The following is a 10,453-nucleotide window of genomic DNA, read 5'->3' as shown; positions in this document are numbered from 1 at the left end:
AATACAAAGAGGGACCATATCATATGATTCCAATATCTTTCCATATCCATAATTCCTCCATATTTGTTTAATTATTTTTTCTCATTATTCTAACACCATGTGCTCATTGAGCTAAAATCAATGAATAGTCCATACACTAGTCCCACCATGTATATATTGCTTTATTCACCAATAATCCTTCTCCATGCATGTGTAAAGGGCAACTTGGATGCTTTGTATTATGATATGACAAAGGAGGGGCTCACTCTTGGATACATTGTACAAATTCAACAAAGGAGGGGGAGACTAAAAGACTTTTGCAGGCATTAAGAAAAGGCTTTTTAGTGAGAATTTTGGCACCTATCTTCACTCAAAATTTGAAGAAATAATCAACAAAGAAAATATAGACCACAATTTGAGTAATCACCTCAAATGTTTTCATGATTTTTGGAGTTACCAACGGTGAGATAGGATTTTTTCAGTGGACCCTAGTCTGCCCACTTTTCTCACAAAGTAACCCATAGTCTTCTCTACCTCCTTTCCAACTTCCACACTCATCCACTCATTCCAACCTGCAACTTTCATGGCTTACTTCATCTTCTTCACCATTTCCATCTCTCCTTACTCCATAGCTCAAAAGATTATCATCTCTACACACATATAGCTCAATTTCTCTCTAGAATCATATTCATATTACCATAACCTCTTCATCCTGTCATAAAAGGAGAAAAAATCAGCAAATAACCATTCTCAAGCCCTGCAAAAGGAAGAGTTTGGTCATGGAGAATTCAACTTCCCCATGGTCACAAGAACTGCACTGACAAAGTTCTACAACCGCTTCATTCACTAGAGGAGAAGGTGGAAATTTTCATTTACATCTTGTGGTTTCCACCAAATTGTGTATATTCTCATCCTTCTCTTACTTTTTATCATTGTATAAATCATATAATGCACCTTGAGTGCATATGCCATGTAATTTTACCCCATCCTACTAACTTCAAACTACTAACACTAACTGCTAACCCTTTTTTTGTAAATTGCACCCACTCTACTCTACCGTGGAGTAGGCAACCTCACACAAAAAATCACTCACCTCTATAGAATCTTCTCTATTTCACCTCAATAATTCTCTCCTCTTGAGCCCACATCCATGTGACTCAAGAGACAAGAGAGCCCCACTCTCATAAGAACATATAAAAATTTTTATAAACATGGTTTTCTATGAAAATGTTGATTAGGTATAATCCTAATTAGGGCTCTCCTCACCTATAAATAGAGCCCTTCTCCCTTTGTAAATGGCAGGATCCCTACACTATTGCTCACTACTTTGAGAGTGCCGTTCACCATCTTAGCTATAGGGAGTGAGAGTGAGCTCTCTATGCACCATTACATGTGGTGTATATGAAAGCTTCTTTGAGCTAGTTGTAACATTGCATGGGAGTGAGTGATTCATAACTTCCAATCAAAGTTGTACCTACTCTTGCGTATCAATTTAATCAATAAGTTGGGTGCAAATCGCGGGTCAAAACCCTCTTGAGTCTCTCCAATTCACGCTTGGAAACCTCATCTAAGGTGACGCGTTTTCATTTTGAGATTCTTTTGTAGTATCTGCTTGTATGGGACTCAAGAGCTCTTGTGTTTGTTTTTTTGCTTGGAAAAACATTATAAGAGGGTTGTATTGTGAGAGGTCTTCCATAACCCTAAGATAATGTGTAGATTGCAACATCATCACGCTTAATCGTGTCTCTTGACTCTCCTCCAAGCTGTTCATACACCCACGTCAATCATTAAAATTGAAGCTAAATTCTTGCACAAAGATCTCTCTCTCTCCTTTTTTTTTGTGTGTTTGGTGTGTGTATTTGTAGCATTTAAATTAGTGATAGTGTACCCTTCCTTCTCGCTTGTATTGCTAAGGGATTCTCCTCTTTTGCGTCCTAGTTCGCTCTCTAACTAGGTGGTGCCCCTATCTTGTTTGGGTTTGGATGTGGGTTGGTTGTTGTGTTGTGCTTGTGGTTGCCCCCAGCCCCAATTGAGCAGCACGAGAGCCTTCAGGGGTGTTTAGAGGTCGCCTCTCTTGTTGCCCACCCCGGACCGCCTCACTACTTGAAAGGTTTCTAGGTTTTAATGTCAGGTTTCTAGTGCTTTGTAGCAGTGTTGTGCTTTGGTGATTGGACTACCGCATTTCTAGCAATAAGTAGGTGTTTATAGTAGTACTTGACATATTTGTATGAGTGTTTTGTGGTAGTACCTGACTTGTTTCTAGTTTCTAGAACTGAGTACGTGATTCCAATAGTTATTGGGAGGTGTTTACTGCTTGTTCACAAGTTTCTAGTTGTGACTATGTGGTTTGTTGCACTGATTCGATGATTGGTAGTTCCATGACAAAGTGTTTTCTAGAAATGTGACATATGGTTTCTAGCTTTGACTAGGTGCTATCAACTAGGACTTAAATTGCTGTCAATAGTGGTTGGGATGTTTCTAGTGATAGATTCTTGTTTTCCAGCACTGCTTGGAAGGTTTCTAGCAGTTCTTGAGACGTTTCTATCTCTTCTTATCAAGTTTCTAGCAGTTCTCTAGTTCTCTGTAGCACTCTTGTGCTTTGGTGATTGGACTAGCAGGTTTCTAACACTCAGAAGGTGTTTCAGCTAGTAATCCTTGACATGTATCTACAAGTGTTTTTTGGTAGTGCCTGACTAGTTTCTAGTTTCAAACACTAAGTAGGTGCTTATTGGGAGGTTTGTACTATTTGGTTATAGGTTTCTAGCTGTAGCTATGTGGTTTGTTGTTGCAATGACTAGATGATTGGTAGTTTTTTGACACTGTGCTTTCTACCAATGTGACATATGGTTTCTAGCTTTGACTAGGTGCTTTCAAGTCGCAATTAAATGGTTATCAAAAACAGTGCCTGGGAGGTTTATAGTGATAGATTCTTGTCTGTTAGCACTACTTGGAAGGCTATTAGCATCTCTTCAGAGGTTTAAAGACTTTATTGTTAGTTTTCTAGCAGCTTTCTAGCACTTTGTAGAAAACTTTTACTTTGGTGATTGGACTACCACGTTTATAGCAACGAGTAGGTGTTTTTATTAATCCTTGATTGGCAAGTACGAGTGTTTTTTGGTAGAGCTTTTCTTGTTTTTAGTTTCTAGAACTCAATAGGTGGTTTCGAATAATTATTGGGAGGTTTGTACTGCTTGGTGATAGGTTTCTATCTATGACTATGTGGTTTGTTGCACTGGGTAGATGATTATTAGTTTTATCAAAAGGTGGTTTCTTGCAATGTGATAGATGGTTTCTACCTTTGACTAGGAGCTTTCAAGTAGGAATTTAAAGGTTAGCACTAGTGCTTGGGAGGTTTCTAGTGATAGATTCTTGTTTTCTAGCACTGCTTAGAAGGTTGCTAGAAGTTCTTTAGAGGTTTCTACCTATTTTCTCTAGTTCCTTGTAGCACTCTTGTGCTTTGATGATTGGACTATCGGGTTTCTAGCACTGAGTAGGTGTTTCTAGTAATCCTTGACATGTTTCTACCAGTGTGTTTTGGTAGTGCTTGACTTATTTCTAGTTTCTAGCACTAAGTAGGTGCTTTCTAGTAGTTATTCTAAGGTTTGTACTATTTGTTGATAGGTTTCTATCTATGACTATGTGGTTTGTTGCAGTGAGTAGATGATTGGTAGTCCTATGACAAGGTGGTTTCTAGCAATATAACCTATGGTTTCTATTTTTGACTAGGTGCTTTCAAGTAGCAATTAAAGAGGGTAATCAATAGTGCGTTGGACATTTATATCTCTAGATTGTTGTTTTCCAGTTTTCCAGAACTACTTGAAAGGTTATGAATAGTTCTTGATAGGTTTCTAGGTTTTTTTGTCAGGTTTCTAGTGCTTTGTAGTAGTGTTGTGCTTTGGTAATTGGACTACCGCATTTCTAGCACTAAGTAGGTGTTTATAGTAGTACTTGACAGATAGTGCTTGAATTGTTTCTAGTTTCTAGAACTGAGTACCTGACTTCCAATAGAGGTTTGTACTGCTTGTTGAAAGGTTTCTAGTTGTGACTATGTGGTTTGTTGCACTGATTAGATGATTGGTAGTTCCATGACAAAGTGCTTTCTAGAAATGTGACACATGGTTTCTAGCTTTGACTAGGTGCTGTCAACTAGGAATTAAATGGCTATCAATAGTGGTTGGGATGTTTCTAGTGATAGATTCTTGTTTTCCAGCACTGCTTGGAAGGTCTCTAGTAGTTCTTGAGAGGTTTCTAGCTGTTCTTGTCAGGTTTCTAGTAGTTCTCTAGTTCTGTGTAGCACTCTTCTGCTTTGGTGATTGGACTAGTAGGTTTCTAGCACTGAGTAGGTAGTAATCCTTGACATGTATCTACAAGTGGTTTCTGGTAGTGCCTGACTTGGTTCTACTTTCAAATACTAAGTAGGTGCTTATTGGGAGGTTTGTACTATTTTTTGAGAGTTTTCTAGCTGTGACTATGTGGCTTGTTGTTGCAATGACTAGATGATTGGTAGTTTTGTGACAAAATACTTTCTACCAAGGTGTCAAATGGTTTCTAGCTTTGACTAGCCGCATTCAAGTAGCAATTAAATGGTTATCAATAGTGCTAGGGAGCTTTACAGTGATAGATTCTTGTTTTTTAGCACTGCTTGGAAGGCTATGAGCAGCTCTTGAGAGGTTTATAGCCTTTATTGTTAGGTTTCTAGTAGTTTTCTAGCGCTTTGTAGCAAAATTTTTCTTTGGTGATTGGACTACCACGTTTATAGCAATGAGTAGGTGTTTTCAATAATCCTTGACAGGCACGTACAAGTGGTTTTTGGTAGAGCTTGACTTGTTTCTAGTTTTTGGAACTCAATAGGTGGTTTCCAATAGTTATTGGTGCAGGTTTGTACTGCTTGTTGATAGGTTTCTATTTGCGACTATGTGGTTTGCTGCACTGAGTAGATGATTATTAGTTCTATCAAAAGGTGGTTTCTAGCAATGTGACATATGGTTTCTAGCTTTGACTAGGTGCTTTGAACTAGCAATTAAATTGTTAGCAACAATGTCTTGGGAGGTTTCTAGTGATAGATTCTTCTTTTCTAGCACTGCTTGGAAGGTTTCTAGAAGTTCTTCAGAGGTATCTAGTTGTTCTTGTCATTTTTTTAGCAGTTCTTTGGTGCCTTGTAGCACTCTTGTGCTTTGGTGATTTGACTATCGGGTTTCTACCACTAAGTAGGTGTTTCTGGTAATCCTTGACATGTTTCTACAAGTGTGTTTTGGTAGTGCTTGACTTGTTTCTAGTTTCTAGCACCAAGTAGGTGCTTTCTAGTAGTTTTTCTAAGGTTTGTACTATTTGTTGATACGTGTATAGCTATGACTATGTGGTTTGTTGCACTGACTAGATGCTCGAGGAGGTCACCTAATAAAAATGTAACCTATCACGTGAGTTGAACACAAGGGTATTAAAAATTCTTCAAACTTACAAAAATATGTATACGGAAGGGCATTATTTTCTCAAATTTGAAAAAAACTTACAGATTTTAAAAGAAAAGGGTACATTATATTCTTAACCACAGATAAGGGGTTTTACAAACATGTCTTGAACGCACGTGATATGGTAGTTTTAGACATAGTGAACCCCCTGGGAGTAGATGATTGGTAGTCCTATGACAAGGTGGTTTCTAGAAATGTCACATATGGTTTCTAGCTTTGACTAGGTGCTTTCAAGTAGCAATTACTTGCTTATCGATAGTGCTCTTGACATTTCTAGCTTTAGATTTTTGTTTTCCAGAACTACTTGAAAGGTTATTAACAGTTTTTGAGAGGTTTCTAGTGCTTTGTAGCAGTGTTGTGCTTTGTTGATTGAACTACCACATATCTAGCTAAGAGTAGGTGTTTAAAGTAGTACTTGACAAATATGTATGAGTGTTTTGTGGTAGTATTTGACTTGTTTCTAGTTTCTAGAACTAAGGGCATGACTTCCAATAGTTATTGGGAGGTTTGTACTACTTGTTCACAGGTTTCTAGTTGTGACTATGTGGTTTGTTGCACTGATTAGATGATTGGTAGCTCCATGACAAAGCGTTTTCTAGAAATGTGACATATGGGTTCTAGCTTTGACTAGGTGCTATCAACTAGGAGTTTTTGTTGTCAATAGTGGTTGGGATGTTTCTAGTGATAGATTCTTGTTTTCCAGCACCACTTGGAAGGTTTCTAGCAACTCTTGAGAGGTTTCTAGCTCTTCTTGTCAAGTTTCTAGCAATTCTCTAGTTCTCTGTGGCACTCTTGTGCTTTGGTGATTGGACTAGCAGGTTTCTAGCACTGAGAAGGTGTTTCTAGTAATCCTTGACATGTATCTAGAAGTGTTTTTTGGTAGTGCCTGACTAGTTTCTAGTTTCAAACACTAAGTAGGTGCTTATTGGGAGGTTTGTACTATTTGGTTACAAGTTTCTAGATGTGGCTATGTGGTTTGTTGTTGCAATGACGAGATGATTGGTACTTTTTTTGACATTGTGCTTTGTACCAATGTGACATATGGTTTCTAGCTTTGACTAGGTGCTTTCAAGTAGTAATTAAATGCTTATCAATAGTGCTTGGGAGGTTTATAGTGATACATTCTTGTCTTTTAGCACTGCTCGGAAGGCTATTAGCATCTCTTCAGAGGTTCATAGCCTTTATTGTTAGGTTTCTAGCAATTTTCTGCAAACTTTTGCTTTGGTGATTGGACTACCATGTTTATAGCAATGAGTAGGTGGTTCTATTAATCCTTGACAGCCAGGTATGAGTGTTTTTTGGTAGAGCTTGATTTGTTTCTAGTTTCTAGAACTCAATAGGTGGTTTCCAATAGTTATTCAAAGGTTTGTACGGCTTGTTTTCTAACAATAATTAGAAGGTTGCTAGAAGTTCTTGAGAGGTTTCTAGCTCTTCCTGTCAAGTTTTTAGCAGTTCTCTAGTGCCTTGTAGCACTCTTGTGCTTTGGTGACTGGACTATCGTGTTTTTAGCAGTGAGTAGATGTTTCTAGTAATCTTTGACATGTTTCTACAAGTGTGTTTTGATACTGCTTTACTTGTTTCTAGTTTCTAGCACTAAGTATGTGGTTTCGAGTAGCTATTCCAAGGTTTGTACTATTTGTTGATAGGTTTCTAGCTAGGACAATGAGGTTTGTCGCACTGAGTAGATGATTGGTAGTCCTATGACAAGGTGGTTTCTAGCAATGTAACATGTGGTTTCTAGCTTTGACTAGGTGCTTTCAAGTAGCAATTAGATGGTTATCAACAGTACGCTAGACATTTATAGCTTTAGATTGTTGTTCTCTAGAACTACTTGAAAGGTTTTTTTGTCAGGTTTCTAGTGCTTTGTAGCAAGTGTTGTGCTTTGGTGATTGGACTACCGCATTTCTAGCAATAAGTAGGTGTTTATAGTAGTACTTGACAGATTTGTATGAGTGTTTTGTGGTAGTACTTGACTTGTTTCTAGTTTCTAGAACTGAGTACGTGACTTCCAATACTTATTGAGAGGTTTGTACTGCTTGTTGACAGGTTTCTAGTTGTGACTATGTGGTTTGTTGCACTGATTAGATGATTGGTAGTTCCATGAAAAAGTGTTTTCTAGAAATGTGACATATGGTTTCTAGCTTTGACTAGGTGCTCTCAACTAGGAATTAAATTGCTGTCAATAGTGGTTGCGATGTTTCTAGTGATAGATTCTTGTTTTCCAACAATGAGTCGAAGGTTTCTAGCAGTGCTTGAGAGGTTTCTAGCTCTTCTTGTCAGTTTTCTAGCAGTTCTCTAGTTCTCTGTAGAACTCTTGTGCTTTGGTCATTGGACTAGCAGGTTTCTAGCACTGAGAAGGTGTTTCTAGTAATCCTTGACATGTATCTACATGTGTTTTTTGGTAGTGACTAACTAGTTTCTAGTTTCAAACACTAAGTAGGTGCTTATTGGGCGGTTTGTACCATTTGGTTACAGGTTTCTAGCTGTGGCTATGTGGTTTGTTGTTGCAATGACTAGATGATTGGTAGTTTTTTTGACACGGTGCTTTCTACCAATGTGACATATGGTTTCTAGCTTTGACTAGGTGCTTTCAAGTAGCAATTAAATGGTTATCAAAAACAGTGCTTGGGAGGTTTATAGTGATAGATTCTTGTCTTTTAGCACTACTTGGAAGGCTATTAGCAGCTCTTCAGAGGTTCATAACCTTTATTGTTAGGTTTCTAGCAGTTTTCTAGCACTTTGTAGGAAACCTTTACTTTTGGTGATTGGACTACACGTTTATAGCAACGACTAGGTGTTGTTATTAATCCTTGATAGGCAACTACGAGTGTTTTTGGTAGAGCCTGGCTTGTTTCTAGTTTCTAGAACTCAATAGGTGGTTTCCAATAATTATTGGGAGGTTTGTACTGCTTGGTGATAGGTTTCTATCTACGACTATGTGGTTTGTTGCACTGAGTAGCTGATTATTAGTTTTATCAAAAAGTGATTTCTAGCAATGTTACAAATGGTTTCTAGCTTTGACTAGGTGCTTTCAACTAGCAATTGAATGGTTAGCAGTAGTGCTTGGGAGGTTTTTAGTTATAGATTCTTGTTTTCTAGTACTGCTTAAAGGGTTGCTAGAAGTTGTTCAGAGGTTTCTAGCTATTCTTGTCAAGTTTGTAGCAGTTCTCTAGTGCCTTGTAGGACTCTTGTGCTTTGATGATTGGAATATCGGGTTTCTAGCACTAAGTAGGTGTTTCTAGTAATCCTTGACATGTTTCTACAAGTGTGTTTTGGTAGTGCTTGACTTATTTATAGTTTCTAGCACTAAGTAGGTGCTTTCTAGTAGTTATTCTAAGGTTTGTACTATTTGTTGATAGGTTTCTAGCTAGGACAATGAGGTTTTTTTCACTGAGTAGATGATTGGTAGTCCTATAACAAAGTGGTTTTTAGCGATATAACATATGGTTCTAGCTTTGACTAGGTTCTTTCAAGTAGCAATTAGATGGTTATCAATAGTGCGCTAGACATTTATAGATTTACATTGCTGTTTTCCATAACTAATTGAAAGGTTATTAACAGTTGTGGAAAGGTTTCTAGGTTTTGTTGTCAGATTTCTAGTGCTTTGTATCAGTGTTGTGCTTTGGTAATTGGACTACCGCGTTTCTAGCAATAAGTAGGTGTTTAGAGTAGTACTTGACAGATTTGTATGAGTGTTTTGTGGTAGTGCTTGAATTGTTTCTAGTTTCTAGAACTGAGTACATGACTTCCAATAGTTTTTGGGAGGTTTGTACTGCTTGTTGACAGGTTTCTAGTTGTGAGTATGATGTTTGTTGCACTGATTAGATGATTGGTAGTTCCATGACAAAGTGCTTTCTAGAAATGTGACACATGGTTTCTAGCTTTGACTAGGTGCTGTCAACTAGGAATTAAATGGCTGTCAATAGTGGTTGGGATGTTTCTAGTGATAGATTCATCTTTTCTACCACTGCTTGGAAGGTTTCTAGTAGTTCTTGAGAGGTTTCTAGCTGTTCTTATCAAGTTTCTAGCATTTCTCTAGTTATGTGTAGCACTCTCGTGCTTTGGTGATTGGACTAGCACGTTTCTAGCACTGAGTAGGTGTTTCTAGTAATCCTTGACATGTATCTACAAGTGGTTTTTGGTAGTTCCTGACTTGTTTCTACTTTCAAATACTAAGTAGGTGCTTATTGGGAGGTTTGTACTATTTTTTGACAGTTTTCTAGCTGTGACTATGTGGCTCGTTGTTGCAATGACTAGATGATTGGTAGTTTTGTGACAAGGTACTTTCTACCAAGGTGTCAAATGGTTTCTACCTTTGACTAGCTGCTTTCAAGTAGCAATTAAATGGTTATCAATAGTGCTAGGGAGCTTTCTAGTGATAGATTCTTGTTTTTTAGCACTGCTTGGAAGGCTATGAGCAGCTCTTGAGAGGTTTATAGCCTTTATTGTTAGGTTTCTAGTAGTTTTCTAGCGCTTTGTAGCAAAATTTTGATTTGGTGATTGGACTACCACTTTTATAGCAATGAGTAGGTGTTTTCATTAATCCTTGACAGGCACGTATGAGTGGTTTTTGGGAGGGCTTGACTTGTTTCTAGTTTCTGGAACTCAATAGGTGGTTTCCAATAGTTATTGGTGCAGGTTTGTACTGCTTGTTGATAGGTTTCTATCTGTGACTATGTGGTTTGCTGCACTGAGTAGATGATTATTAGTTCTATCAAAAGGTGGTTTCTAGCAATGTGACATATGGTTTCTAGCTTTGACTAGGTGCTTTGAACTAGCAATTAAATTGTTAGAAACAATGTCTTGGGAGGTTTCTAGTGATAGATTCTTCTTTTCTAGCACTGCTTGGAAGGTTTCTAGATGTTCTTCAGAGGTTTCTAGCTGTTCTTGTCACGTTTTTAGTAGTTCTTTGGTGCCTTGTAGCACTCTTGTGCTTTGGTGATTTGACTATCGGGTTTCTACCACTAAGTAGGTGTTTCTGGTAATCCTTGACATGTTTCTACAAG

This window comes from Adiantum capillus-veneris, chromosome 9 (assembly GCF_014529385.1).
Source record: "Adiantum capillus-veneris isolate H3 chromosome 9, ASM1452938v2, whole genome shotgun sequence".
Taxonomy (NCBI): domain Eukaryota; kingdom Viridiplantae; phylum Streptophyta; class Polypodiopsida; order Polypodiales; family Pteridaceae; genus Adiantum; species Adiantum capillus-veneris.
This window is presented reverse-complemented; position numbering follows the sequence as displayed.